This window comes from Akebia trifoliata, chromosome 1, assembly GCF_017979445.1.
Source record: "Akebia trifoliata isolate Shusen 1 chromosome 1, ASM1797944v1, whole genome shotgun sequence".
Classification (NCBI taxonomy): Eukaryota; Viridiplantae; Streptophyta; class Magnoliopsida; order Ranunculales; family Lardizabalaceae; genus Akebia; species Akebia trifoliata.
Genome location: NC_141375.1, coordinates 19,959,388 through 19,975,636, shown reverse-complemented (window position 1 = coordinate 19,975,636; position 16,249 = coordinate 19,959,388).

Genomic DNA, 16,249 nt, shown 5'->3' with positions numbered 1-16,249 from the left:
ACTGAAATAATGTCTTTGAGGCATTTAAAAAACTGCCCGTAATATATTATATTAACAGCGTTTCTCCGACTTTGTGACCATGGTTAATTAGGGCAGTTTAAATTTTTATGACATAAAATTAATTGCATAAATTTCTCCTCCCTTGTATGGTTCTTGTTTAGGTTGAACTTTAGTACTTATTTCCCTTAATTTTAGTCTCCACTCTTGTATTGATTGCGCAAGTAAGTCGCATAATTGTTGCTTGAGCGGTGAAGCAACAATTATTTTGGATAAAAGTACCAACCGTCACTGTAACTCGGGTCCAGAATTCGTTTGTTATGGTTGGTCTATGTTATTAAATATATATATTTACATCTAACGATGGACTTGTATTTTGAGGCAAGACTATCACCTCAAGGAAAGTAAAAAAATTATCCCCAATAGCATTTACTAAATTGCTTTTAATAGAAATCTTTATTTATTACATCATCATCATCATCATCAAAGTTTTAATTTAAAAATTAGGAAAATTTCTTTTTAAGCCACTCTCGGGCACGAAATGTAAGACATGCTCTACTCCCTTTGACCAAAACTCAACATCATTGATTGTTTATAATGTAACAATGAAAGTTTGATTTTATTCCAAATAGTTTCCTAAGATAAATTACTAAAATGTCATTAATTTCTTTTAAAAAGATATATAAAAAAACATATTATCAAGGTATAGAGTTAATTTGTTTTCTTCATTAAATCATTTCATCTTGTAGGATTTTGTTCATCAGGTTTTTTTCATCACTGGGTCAACCTCCGTTGCAATTTTGAAGAAATCATGAAAAAATGTGTTTAAAAACTCTCATTTTGTGTAATGGGTTATAATGAAAAGTCACGATTGAATTTATACACATATTTCCAATCCTAAACCTTTATCTCCTTAAAAAAAGTTAGGGTTTTCAATTTTGTGGAGGAGGTAACACTAACTTTAATATTTATATTGGGGAGTGGTGGTTGGGATATTACTAATTTAGTTTTCTTGTTACCCCTTATAAAATATTAAAATTAATGTTACCCCCGTACAGAGTTGAAAACCCTAATTTTTTTTTCTTCATATTTTATGTTAAGAAATGAATGTATTTGAATTAAAATATGTGTAGAAACTCAATCAAGAGCTTTCACTTCCACCTATTACATGAAAAGGCCAGTTTTAAAACTTGGTTTTGCATGATTACTTCAAGATTACATTGGAGGTCGTTTATAATTAAAAGAAGAAGAAGAAAGAGTCAGAGTTACTTAATGGATGAGGTGATTCCTAATGAAAATAAGTAATTAAAGGACGAAGAATCCATTCAATTCTATAAATTTCAATGGTAAAATCCTAAATGATGAACATATGTTCGGTGAATAAGATAAGCTTGATCTAGTCAAACAAAAAATAATCCTAAAATGATAAACATGATCTAACCAAACAATGTGGGTTCATCTAACATTTCTACCTATATTTTTTCTTTGAGTCGTGATAAACTGACTTGAAAAAAGCCACTCAAAATTCACTAGCTGGCATGGCATGGTTATAGAACTAGGGTTACCAAATTTGTTAAAGAGGTACCGAAAGGCAAATCTATTCCATTCAAATTACTTTGCGGTACAATTCGCTTGTGATACATAAAAGTTAGCGAACCAACAAATTACGTTATTTTTCCTTAATTTCTTAACACCCCCTCCACATGTTATTATATTAAGATGTTCTTCTAAATATTTAGATTGATAGAATACCCCTTTGACCTTGGTCTTTATTAATAAATTGGTGAAAAAATAACCAAATGCATTCATCGTTTTTACCCTATTCGTCACTTCAACCTTTAAATGTCATCATCTCTGTCTATCTCATGACTCAAAATTCACTCAGAATGATATATCCCTAGCTTCACCATTATAGGGTGTAAAATTCATATTTTTTTTACTAAACATGCAGGCTTGATTAAAAGAAACTTGTTCCTCCATTCAATTCGGTCATGAATCACAAGATAATAATCAAAATACTCATTTATGAGAATCTATTACACTGATTGTTTGTGTAAGAATCTATATACAATCATTTCTCTTTTTTTAAAAAATTTATTTATTACTATTTTAATTCTCTTTTGATTCCAAATAGGTTTTTTTAATCTTTGTTTAAATTGATGGAGGCGCCCAATTAAGTCCACTCTTGTGGCCATATTCATGTGATGTTTAGGTCACCCGCCCAAAATCATACCTCCTTGATTTCGAGAGAGATCCATAAAAGACAAAACATAGAAACACCTGTGGCCCATGCAGTTGGATACTGAAACAAACATTCAAAAGACCACCCCCACCACCAACCACCATTAGTTTATACTCCTAAGTCTTTGCGTTTGGGTAACCAACATCAAATGCTTTATCCCATTGGCTACCAAACCCCTTTGACATCTTTTTCTTACTTGCTATTCCAAGTGTTTCGAGGATCATTTTCTTCAAAAGATTGAAATGGTTGTACAACTTTGAAGTCCATGCAACTCTAATTTTCAATGTTTTTTAGGTTTAAGTATTTGAAAATTTTGATCTTCGACGTGTCATTTTATGGTACTTAAGAGAATAAGAAAATGACGTATACAAACGACGTTGATTGACAAGTTGACTCGAAAATTTCAATCCATTCATACATCTAAACTACTCACTAGAGAACTCAACTGAGAATAGTAGGGCATAAAATGGGTCGAACTTGACTTGAAATCTGAGTGATCGAAAATTGTATTTTATGATCCAAATTAAAAAAAAAAAAAAAAAATAGTTGGATATGGTTTGATATCTCTTGACCTGAGTTGGATCAGTTTAGTACTAAAAATCAACATTTTTTGTTCGGTCCAAATTCAATTCAATTTAATTTGCTACAAGTATATAAAATATAATGCAAATTATGCTATCGTTTCTCTATTGAATTCAGGATTGAGGTATGATTGATCCAAACCAAACCGATAAGTTATCAAATTGGATCATTATCAGAATCCAGATTCTTGATATGGACCCAGAGTTATTGGATTGATATGGATTGGGTTTCAGTTCTTATCCGGTCCATTGACCACCCTTCGAGTTTTTTAATTGATTCGAAGAGTTTTTCAACTCAGTAAATCAACTCTTTATGACATATCGAACCTGGTGGGCTCAACCGAGTTTAAGAGTTTACCTAGACATACTTAGAAGTGACGATGCAGTGACAATAGGTTTGACCTTTGATGACTATTCACATAAAGAAATGAAACAAATTCAATGACGATGTAGTGACGAAGTATAGACATGTTTAACAAAGTAGATAGGATGCCAAACACTAACCATTTCACCATAATATTTGTGATTAAAACAATAGATATTTACAAAAAAGTAATTAACTTTTGACGAATTTACGTTTCTGATTTACTGTTCATTTTAATTATCAAAACGTGAATCATAACAAATTCGGAGGTTTTAAAGGTCACTATTTTGCAGGTTTAAAGTAATAATTCCATTTTAAACCTACGAAATAGTCACTTTGTTCTGAATTATTATTTTTTAATAAAAATATAATTGTTCACGTTTTGAAAATTAAATCGAACAATGAGTCAGAATCATAAATAAGTCATTTTCAGCTCACGTAATGGTAATTCACCCTTAAAACAACTTATTCCAGTCCAATTTGATGTGATTTGACATGAGAGATGAGGAATAAATAGTATGTTAGGTGCACATGCATGTATATGTACTCTTCAAAAAATAGAAGAATAAAAAAACAATAACAATAGAACTAACTAATTAATAGGGGAGAGGTTGTCCTATAAAATATTGCCCGAGTATTTTGCAAAAAATGACCAGTTTTATGCACTAGTCACCCCTAGATATGATAAACTCAAATCTTCAAAATTGATGATTCAAATTGTTGAGATCAACCATTCAATTTGTCGAGCTTGACAATTTGATTCTTTGTCATAATTATTCATGTTCAAATATTGAGATCAATGATTGTTAAAAAAGTTGATTTTAATAATATAAATCGTTAATCTCAATGATTCATGTTCAAACATCATGATCAATGATGTATAATTATTGATCTCAACATTGTAAAAGGCCATTCTTGAAGATTGGATCTAAAGCTGATATCAATGGTTTGAATCATCGATCTTACCAATCGTAAGTGGGGTGAGAGGGCATTAAGAAGGAAAAAAGTTTACTCGATGAACTATTGGGTTAGGGGGGTAAGAAAGAAATCTCATTGTTAGAGTTCATTGAGTAATTTTTTTTTTTTTTTTTTTAAATTAGGAGAACAGTTATTATCATCTAACCAACTTTTACTTATTATTTCTTATATTATTTATCACACCTCAATTAAAGATTAAACACTCTTTAAACATTATAAAAGGTTTGGCTCAAATTATAAAGTCAAAATTACAAAACATTATAACACTCGTTCAAACAATTTCAATAATTGTTTAAAATTATGATTAGGCTCATATAAAATCCCAAAGTCAAAAGATAGAAATCTAGAAAAAATAAAATAAAAATGAGAGAGTTTCTATTGGCACCTCACTTTTACTTATTCTCATCCATTCACTTATTTTCTTAATTTTTAATTAGGTTATAATAAGTAGAATTATGGATGCCAATAGTAGCTCTCTTAATTAATTAATTTTACTATTATTATTTCTTAAAAACAATGTCGACAAGGGCACATACCTCTACTATCCTGATCAAGGATTGATAAAAGATCACTCGAAAAAGGCACAATTATATGCCCGATTTCGTAATATATATGGTTCAGTAATTTTATTGGGAAAATTAAAATTACGAATTCTGTCCAAATTACTCAAATAACCATGTTATTTAAATATTTATACCATTTGAGTAATTTATTTATTTATTTATTTATGAAAATGATAATAACTTACGCCACGAGTAATTTGAGGAATTACCTTTATAGACATACACTTAAATTGAATGTAGATAGATAAAAAGGATAATTAGTCCTGAAAATGTGCAAATTAAGAGATGAGGAATATTATCCATCTCGACTTCCCCTATATTTTTCCACGTGGCAGATTTATGGATCAGACAACCATACCTAAACACCAAGATTCAACTTATTTGGTGAATTCTAGTCTTCTAGCATTCATGAAGGCTTGGTTGGTGAATGTAAATCCTTGAAAATTTTTTGAAGTGGTTGTCACCTTTATATAACACGTGGTCCTTTCCATGGTTTAATAAAAAAATTTTAACTAACCCTATATGTTTTCAAAATGATGATTTGCATTCTGACCTCGGTCTTCTGTTATAGAATGATTAAAATGGTCTTAAAAAACCCTTGATTAATTTACTTTTTCAAACCTTAAGTTTTCTTTGGATTTGGATAAAATGATGACGATATTGATAATAATAATGGCAAGATGGTGATGGCGATGACAAGGGTATTGAAGTAATTTTTCATTAATCTATAAAAGAAGACTAATGCCAAGGGGTATGTCATCATTTTGGAAACATGGGGAGGTATTTCAAAATTCACCAAATTGTGGAGGGAAAGATATTTCCTAGTGATTCACAAGATAGTGATCCTTATGAAACTCGTATTTCTCATCTCATCTTGTCATCAATTTGTCTAATATTAGTATTAAAAAAATAAAAATAAAAAACTCCCTTTTTTGAAAAAGTTTCATTTAAAATGCATTTTGTAATTCCAACAATTAAAACAGTATAAAATAAAATAAAATAACACATTTTTAGGTTTTAAACACTTTTTTTATGTTTTAAATTTGTTTTTAAAAAATAAAAATTATAAAAACGCTATTTTTTGTATTCCTATGATTAATTTCTCTAATCTTATGGTTGTTTATGATTTGATTTATAAATATTATTTAATTAATATGGGATTTAATGATAATATCTTGATGTTATAATTTTTTTTTTAATTTCTTCAATTGTGTCTCATTCGGCTTAAGAGATTTGTTGATGGTTAAACTTTTATATTTGGGGTCCTGATCCAGGATTCTCAATGGGCCGGGCTTTGAATTTGTTCGGCACATTGTGGATTGGGTTTGGGTAATGTTTTAGGCCCATATATTTATCAGATCGGACTAGATTTAAACTTGGAAGCTAAGCCCGTTGGGCGCTTCCATCCTGATAACTTATATCTAAAATTTATCTAAAGTATAGTGTAGATATCATACCTTAATAAAGTATACGTAAGAAAATTTTGCGGGTAGTCCTTGTTTGGCCCATAAATGGGTCAGAATATGACAAGCTTGGACATAGATATATTTTAGTTGGCCCATCTAGAACCAGGCCGGCCCATCGATAGCAATATCAAGAATAGGTGGGCCAAGTAGTATCCATTGGGCCTTAAAATGTCTGCCATGGTCTGGACCAGTCCTCAACGATTGGATATGTATTCAGTGAGGGAAGAGCATTATAATCATGATTAAACAAAGGCACGAAATGAATCTTTTTTTCTTTTTTTGATGACCGGGTGCACCATTCTAAGAAATTATTAGTTTCTAATGGCATTTTTTTAATGTTTTTGCAAATCAAAAGATGAATTGGCAGATTTTGATCTGATGAAATCAAACCTATGTGATTGAAAAAAAAAAAATTGGTTGGACAAATTTCGTACGAAGAATTATAGTTGGACTAATTTCGTACGATGATCTATGATCAAGTAGTGTTTGAGTTTTAACTCTTTATAGGTCTGTAGTTTGGCTAAACTGTGGTGAAATCAAGCATTCTCGATGGACGAGTAGGGGTTAGTTGTTAACAAATGAGGGTGTTAAGCTATTAAATGAACAACAAATGAATTGCTTACGTAGATTTTCGCATGTTTTCCTCTCATATCTCAAAAACACATAGCTTACAATGGGTCGCTTCATGCCAGACTTGGTTGAACCCTAACCTGACCCCAAACAGGCGGATTGTGCTTGGACAAGTCCTATACCCTTATCAAGTCTAAGTCAATTAAGCCCTGATCCAACCTAACGGGTTCATGCTAAATAAAATTTGAAAATATTCGAAAAGCAAAACAACAAAAATTGACATATCATCATTACCAATATTGTTTATTTGAAAAATAAATATAGGAACTTGCGCACCTATGCTCCAAAACAGATTTTTATTTATGGAATATGAAAAGTTTCATTGACAAATTTGCATAGAGATACTGTAAACACCCCAATTTGAACGGGCCCACTCAAAAGGACCCAAAAAGATCGTTTTTCTAACCTAAAAAGTCCAAATCCCCGAAAATCAACATTTTTATCAGATCAAAATGTCCTAAAACTCCTAAAAAATCCTATTGACCAATAATAAGGTCTTCTAAGCCCACCACTTCCTCAACCTTTCACCCGTCTAACCCCGAACTCAACCACATTCTAAGCCCACCTAAGACCCACCAATATTCAACCCCCTAAAACCCATTTTAGCTTCACCTTAAAACAAGCCTAGCCAATGTCTTAACCCAACCTAACCTTAAGCCAATGCAACCCAACTCTAACCCAAACCCTATACTCAAGTCAATTCTAAAACCTAAGTCTTCACCAAGTCAAAAACTTATTAAAGCCAAACCCAATCAAGCCCAAACTCAAATCCATATCTTTATCCATACTCATACCCAAGATGGCAACCAATCAAGGTCCATGCAACACTTTATCATCAAAGGGGGCACTTGTCCTTACCACCACTTACCTTTAAAATTCTTCTACCCAACCTCATCATCATCCTCAAAAAGCTAACCAACCACACTTAACATACACCCATGTCATAACCTACTCCCATCATCCCATCAAAAATAACCCAACTCATACCATTTCTCCTTAATCAATTCACCTAACACACACCCCCATACCTCTTTTGAACACTTGTCACAATCTTCTCCACCCTCCCAAAATATCCACAACTACCCCCTTACACAATCATTTCTTCAATTAACACCTACATCCCTTAACCCCACCTAACACTCAACCCATATGGGTTGAAAAATCCAACCTACTTGGGTCAAGAGTGACCAATCTCCATTACCTTCCATAGATACCCTTCTCTAACCTCAAAATAACAACCCTCTATTGTTTACACATCATGTCATTATCCTTCAACCTTCCACCTTTGACATTTTTAACCATAAAACCAACAAGAAACCTATAAACCCCTAACCCCCCATCCCTATCAAAAAAGCTCATGATTTTAAGGCCTTAAGAAATTCTATAAATAAATAATAATAATAAAAAACCTCTCAACTTCTCTCTACTCAACTCTTCTTCTCTTTCACTACTTCCTTTTATCTAAAAAAAAACTCACAAATTCTTTAAAGGACCTAAGAAGAAAAGGAAAAAGAAGGAAGGAAGAAAAGAAATCAAGACCTCAAGGTGGGTTAAAGAAATACATTATATCCCCCTCTCTATCTCCCTCTTCTACTTCCCTTCCTTATTTTTTTAAAATTTTGTTTAGAAAGCCATAAGATGCCATGAATACCCTCCCCTACCTATAGTAAATCGGACCTAGGTTCAGTTAAAGGTATACGAGTTGTAATCATTTTCAAATAAAGTTATTTTAAACCCCTAAACACGATTTGCACATGCCCTACTCAACTAGTTTTCATCGGTGATTCAACCCTTCTCAACCCATGAGAATGGACCCATAGCTATTAGCCAACACTTTTCAAAATTAAGTTCCTAAGACAAAATTTTGATGAGATTCATCTATTTCAATGAGATGATTTTTTACGATTTAAACCGATAACAAAGCCATTACGTTTAAGGGTACAAATTGTCGATCATTCGACCATTTTCATTCTGTTTTTTTATGAAAAATGACCACATTTTTAAGGTTACCATCCTTTGATAAAGTGATAGAGGTACTTAACACCTTCCCCTCTCTTTAACTGAACCTTTACCTAGATCTTAGGTGAATCGGTGTCTTAATCCGTACAAGAGTCACTATGATGCTAAAATGTTACTTTTTTCAAAAAATACTTTTTAGATGACCATTTACACCCATTTATAAAAAGAATGGTGACGACTCTAAATCCTCATAGAGGTGAACTTATGATTATAAAATCATGTATTTATAGCTGGCGACTCCACTGGGGATGTTAGGTTCAATATTTTTGTTGACTTAGTCAATTTCAAAATAAAAACAAAAACAATATCTTTCGCTTCTAACCTTGTTTGTGTTGTATATGTTTCTTTTGCAATGGTGAAAATATTGTAATATTTGTTTATGTTTTTTTTTTTCTTTTGAATCAAATGCTTGTAAGAGGGTTGATGAAAAATGAAAAGAAAAAAATGCACGTGCACTTGCAATTCATAGCCCACCCCACGAACCACCCCACCCTCAAAATATAAAACCCAAAATACGTAGTAGTTTTTTGGTTTGATATCAATTATTTCAAGTGTCGGAGATGAACACATCAAATTTGAACTCCAACTTATGACATGTGTACCTAGGTATGCATCAAGGTTTGAAGATCGGGTAACTGTAATCCACCTATTAGTTGCATGCATATGCCTAACTAGATGTGCTAGGACACACGTTCCAAGGGAACACATCGACCCCCAATATCAAGTTGTATTTTTTTAGGGTCTCAAAGCCCAAGATGTAAGTCCAAGAAGACGCACTTGTATAGATCATAGGTTTTCATTTTTTGTTTGTCTTTTTCCCCTTAGGTAAAAGGGGAGGATCCTTTTTTTTTTCTAATTGCATCATGTTCAAAAAAAAAAAACAAATAGAGAATTACATGAAAAACCAGTGACCAGTAGGTAGACATCCAAAACAAGGGCCAGGAAATCAGTTTTTGTCAATTCTAGAAGTTTAGATTTCTTACTGGTCTGTGCTCATAACACGGTTAAACCAAAGAAGTGTTTATCTATGATTCAAACACGGATTTAGTAGTCTATGTTTCATCAGTGCTTCCAACATAGACCAGCACTAATTCCAAAGCACATAAATGAGCACAAATTAGATTCTTGGGCCTCCTAACCACTGTTTTGAGTGATGCCACTTTTGGAGAAGCCCAATAATCGAAGACTTCAAGAAGTTCTCTAGTTTTGGAAAATTAAAACAATATCCTTATACCCACGATTTCTAAGATGACCAACCATTTTTTAACCAGCCGAATCAAAATCGACTAAGACATCGCTTGTCATTAGGCCTCAAACGGGCCCATTGCACTTTATGGGATTGAAGTACGTTCCTCAACCAACTGAATCAACCTCACGACCCGAGTACAAATAGGGTCCATTCCATCCAAGTCTTGACCCCCAAAAGGAGGTCTGCCAACCATGCTAAAAAAATTGTCTTGAAGTAAATCGCATCAACTCCCCAACTTAACTCAAACTCAAGGACTAGGTGTTTCTACGCGATGCATGTGAACCCCAATCGGGTCTACTACTTTTGTGGGCCCTTTAAGAGCTCGATTTTGTCCCATGGACCCCTAACAGATCTATCAACCCCAAGGAAGTTCAATCGGATCCACTACCTTTATAGACCCCAGTGAGGTCAACAATCAACAATGAACCCAGATCAAGCCTATAATCCTTCATCAAAATGATAAAAATTATCATATTTACTAAATTAGGCCCCATGCCTTTTTCTTGTACAAAGTTCTTTCCAAAAATATCTCAACCTTTTCAAAATCAACTAAGGGACATGAAGCCCTAATGTAAGGAATCACGTTCAATCCTAGATTAACAAAATCTTTTTTTCTACAAACTTTCCCCTAATTCTATGTTGATGAAGCCTTTTTAGAAAATGAAATTTTTTTCCAACTCTGTGTTGATATTAGCTCTGTGTTGATGAACTCTCTTACCAAACTTCTAAGAAAATATTTCCAGCTCCGTGTTGATGTTAGCTCTATGCTGATGTAACCTCCTTTTTTCAGAAACACACAATCCATCTTCGTGCTGATACCAGCTCTACGTTGCTGCCAACTTACGTAACCCAACTCCGTGCTGATCTACCCTACCCAGCTTCGTGCTGACAACGACTTTGCACTAAAGAACGTTTTTTCCTTAAAAATTACTTACTTATAGATAACTTAACTCGACCTAATAAACATCATGTATCCTATTTTTTTATAAACAAAACATTGACACTTGGTCTTTTGTATCCATAGGTGGCCAAGTGAAAAAAGTACAAACATCTTGAGAAGCCTCTATATAACATGAGTACCTCTTCATCCACCATGAGTACCTTCATCCACCATAAGTATCTTTTTTTGTATCTTCATTCACCATGAGTACCTCTAAGACACCACTACCAGTAGTAGTAGAGCCTAAACACTAACACAAGACCCCATGTTATATCTCGAGGTACTAAGTGGCTTTTCGAATCTTTGCATGATTTTTTCTATTTATATTAGTATTCCAAGGCACTAAAATACCTGTTTCACCTAATAAATGATATAAATAATACCATGTCTATTTACATAAATAGAAAAATAGTAGAAGTCTATATACATATACTAACGTAAAGTAGATCAGAGTACGAAAGAAGTAAATAATATACATGATTTTACAGAATCTCATTTCCCTAACGGAATCCTAATGTTCATCAAAACCTATGATACAACTTCGACAAACTGATGCAACTAGTAGGTATAGCCCTAGTACTCACCAGAAAATGGACTCTAGTCATCTATCTTACCTACCAGATAATCCTCACTAGCTTGCTTTATACATGCCTTATCAAATGTAGGATTTGAAACTATAAAAAAAAAATGTGAGCAATAAGGGTTATCTAGTATGTAAACAAACAATTCTAACTAATAACATCTCCTAGCATGAACAAGTAAATCTACTATGTCATTTATATACATATAGAGTTTTACAAAATAATATATGATTAACTAGTACATATAATTAAGGATGAGCAACTAAATAGTTGAAATTCACATTACATACATCAATAGTATTCATACTATAACATTTTCTTTTTATACAATTCAAATTAATAAATTTGAAATAGTAAACATGTTTTTCATATTATAATTCAAAATAATATAATAGATATATAATACACAATGGTGGAGTAGTGGAATTAGAAAGTTGGAATTATACAACTAGATAGCTCATAATCGGGACATCGTACTCCAATATTTTATCGGTATGGAACTCCATCATTAGTTTTTAATTGTGGTCGGTCATTGCAACTTACTACACTTGGGTAATCATTTATCTGGTTCAAATTGTCCGTTTGATTGTGACCATAAGAAAACATGTCTCTTCACAACTTGTCAAAACGTTCGACTACTTTATACTAGTGATCACTGACTAGTCATCTTTGTTTATGCCTATCAGGCTTACATGTGATTCCCATTATACATCTTTACTCGTGTACAACCACCTTTACATTACACATTCACTAAAAAAAATAGAAAAGATTGAACCTAGATTCCAATTGAAATGTCATTTTCATACGTGTCAAATACCACATATGAGTTTGATTGTCTACACCATACATCCCAAGATAGTATATCAATCTGGATGTTATGATGGACTATCCCTTTAGATATTTACAAACTCTTTAACAGTTCACAAAATAGATGCATACACACACACACACACACACACACACACACACACACACACACACACCACACACACACACACATATATATATATATATATATATATATATATATATATATATATATATATATATATATATATAAAAGAAATTAACATCATAGTGTTGAAAATGGATATCCAGTTTTTTACTATGCAATTATGCCCACCCAAGCTAAATTTAATAATAGTATAGTATAGTGCACTCTTGCACAAATTTAAATAATGTCTCGTGTTAATAAAAAGTAAATAAACATGCAAGTCACCTCGTGACAACAGAAAATAAATTAATCTTGGATATCTGTTCATCAACCCACACATCTCACAATAATGTAAAATGCAGATATTACCCCTTAGGTGTAATTCTGACATTTTATTGTTTCATCCATCTTTTTTTTTTCAATATTAGTATTTTTCAAACTTTTCAAAAATATCATTTCTTTTTTCGATATTTATCAAATCAATGTAAATTCATTTAATATCAAATCAGTTTTTAACTTTTAAAATTTCTTTTATCATCTAGATTAAAAAAAACTATAAAATTTGGATTAAAACGAGATCTTGGTAGTGGTACAGGACCGAACTGGTGAACCTACCCACATATACATTATTATGAAACATGTTTAAAACACATCAAACATATATATTTCTCATGAATTTGAAATAAAAAAAATAAAATCCCAAGTTTTGAAATAAAATCACAAATTTGATTACAACCCTAAATGCATTTTTGAAATCTTCGATTACTAATAAGAATTATAAGCCCCCATACCTACTTTTGTTGTTAAAAGTAAAAAAAATGTGCACAAAAATCAAGAAAAATGGTGCAAAAATTGAACAAAACTAGACTTGGATACTGTGGATCTTGAAAAAAAATCTGGAGGTTTCGAAAATCTCGATAATAACATCATTTTTTCCTTTTTTGTCGAAGAATAGTTTGGACTCTAAGTTGACGAAATCTTGGGTTGAAGTGGTCAAAACCCACTTTTTGATTCAACTATTTTCTTTTTATGAAATGTAGAGAAGAAGAAGAATAAGAGAAAGAAAGAAATTGATGAAGTGGATTTATAGTGTTCGACGTTGCAAACAAATTTTCCTTTTTTATCAACGGTCAATGGGATCCCGATCACGACAAAAACCCGACTTAAAGTAGTTGAATGGCACAAAAAGATGTTAAGTGTCATGTTGGCTAATGCCAACTTCATACAAGCCCAAGTTGTGTAACACCAAATATCAAGATCAAATCTCGACCCCTCGAAACAATAACCATTGGGAAAACAGACCACTTTATCCCTTACGGTTTTTGGGTACGAAAACCTCTCCGTGAGAAAATAGGCATCATAAATTCATTGGAATCCCTTGATTTCTCAGTACAAAAACTATTATGAGTCATTCCCCAAAGCATTGCCAATTTAAATTTTTTGGAGCACTTGAATTTGTCATACAACTTGTCAGGAAAAATTCCTACAAGCACTCAGCTCCAAAGTTTCAGTAAGTTAAGCTATGTCAGGAAACTAAGGACTTTATGGACCTCCTTTAACGGAGTACCAGAAATGAGGTGAAGTATCTCAACATTCTAATGATAGTGATGGTATACAAGAAGGTAAAGATGACCTTGGGATTGAAATGGAAAGCTTTTATTTAAGTATGGCACTAGGAGTCATGGTGGGCTTTTGGGGTGTGTTTGGTATTTTAGTTTTTAAGAAGACTTGGAGAGTCGCTTATTTTCGAGTTATCAAGGATGTGAGACAAAGTTTGTACTCTATTTTAGTAGCAGATATATAATTTAGGTAAAATTCTAGAGAACCTATAATTTATGCTTTACTTGTATTTGTAACTTTTATGTCTTTATTATGTAATTTCTTTTGAATAATGCAAGGATGTTATTGCTTCGAAAATAATTATCTTTGAGTGTCTTATAATCAAATTAAGGGAAAAAAATTCCCAACTGCATTTCAAACTCTAGTAATAAAACAATTTTTTTAACAATAAATTCTAAAGCTATTCATCAGTTCTTGGTCCAATAATGGACAATTTTGTAACGAAAAAATTCTAAAACTATGTAAAATTCTTGTGAAGAAGAATGACTCTAAAATAAGGTAAGATAGCTTACCATTGTGTTTTTGTTATTGTCATCTTGTGTCTACTATTTATTACCATCCAAAGTATTTAAATGATTACTCTTTCATTTTTACAATGTAGTGGCTCTGTTTCATTATAAGTATATGATTTGGGGCTTGGAGTTCTTATAGGTGAAATGCATCAATTGAAAAACTTTTCATTCCCTGTCCAGCACTTGTTGTCTAATACATTAAACTTTCTATATGCAATTTGATGTTGTGATAGATGTATTGAATTTGGTTTACGATTGATCATTAGGAAAGTATTGTATACGTCCTATACCCAAAAAAGGGGATCATAATGCCAATTTTGGTATTTCAAGTTTCGGACTTATATAAATGTCTTGTATTCTATTGCGCTACCTAGAGTTGCGAAAGTGAAGGAGGCAGTGTCTCTTCCTAGGGTTTTGGGAGCGGAGCTCTCGGCCCAAAATTGTTAGGACTACGAAAAGAGCAATCATGTAAAATTTTCTTAAGGATTTTCTATTTTTTAGGGAGACTAGCGTGTTTTAACAACTCCTATCTTTATAAATAGAGATCTCTAGCGTTGTAAAAGTTATAAATAAAAAAAAAAACGATTGTTCTTGTTTTATTTTGTGGACGTAGGCACACTGTCGAACCAAGTAAATCCTTGTGTTTATATGATTTCTATTATATTATTTATTTTTTCACAAGAAGGTGGCCTATAATTGGTGCTAGGACAAAAAGGAGCTCTTTTTGCTCTATATCTCTTCTTATTCTTCTATTAGATTTTGTTTCTTAAATACTTGGAAGTTGATGGATCATGTATTTTAAAATTTTAGATTTTTTAAGTTTTGTTTAATAATTGAGTTTTTAATGTTTGACATTTCAACTTAATTTAACTCCAAAGGATTAGCAAGATGGCTAGGACCATGTCTTAGGAAGTGGATCTCTTGACTTCGTATCACAAGGGATTTATTCTAGAAATTACCCAATGCATGTGGGGAAGGTTTTACTACACATGCTAGAGGATTAGTCATATGTTCTAACAGGCTCAGATATCTCAATTAAAAAGAAACACACACATTTTGACTTATTTTGCATGATGAGTAGCTAGGCGGATATATTGATGGATCCATATCCGACTTGGATCGTCCTAGATCATGGGACATCAAATCATATTCGACTCATTTTTTATTTTGATCTACTCCAATGACCAAAATCCACTAAATTCGGATTTTAGATAAAATCTGACCCATTTTATGTCCTAGGGTCTGACCTTAACTAGTTGAGCTTGGATTAGAACATTGAGGCCTAATTAATTTATGACTTGGATTGTACATCATGAGTTCGACTTACACCCATATTTGGTAGAAGGATCCTAGATTTATTCTAACTAGGAAAACTATAGTAGCAAATATATATATATATATATATATATATATATATATATATATATATATATGAACAACGTTATTACGACCCCTATTACGACTCATATTGCGACACACCATTTTGTCTTATATGGGGAAAAATGTTTGGAATGGGCTGATTTTTTGTGAGGATGATCTCTGTGATGAGAGGATCATCCTGGCAAAAAATCAT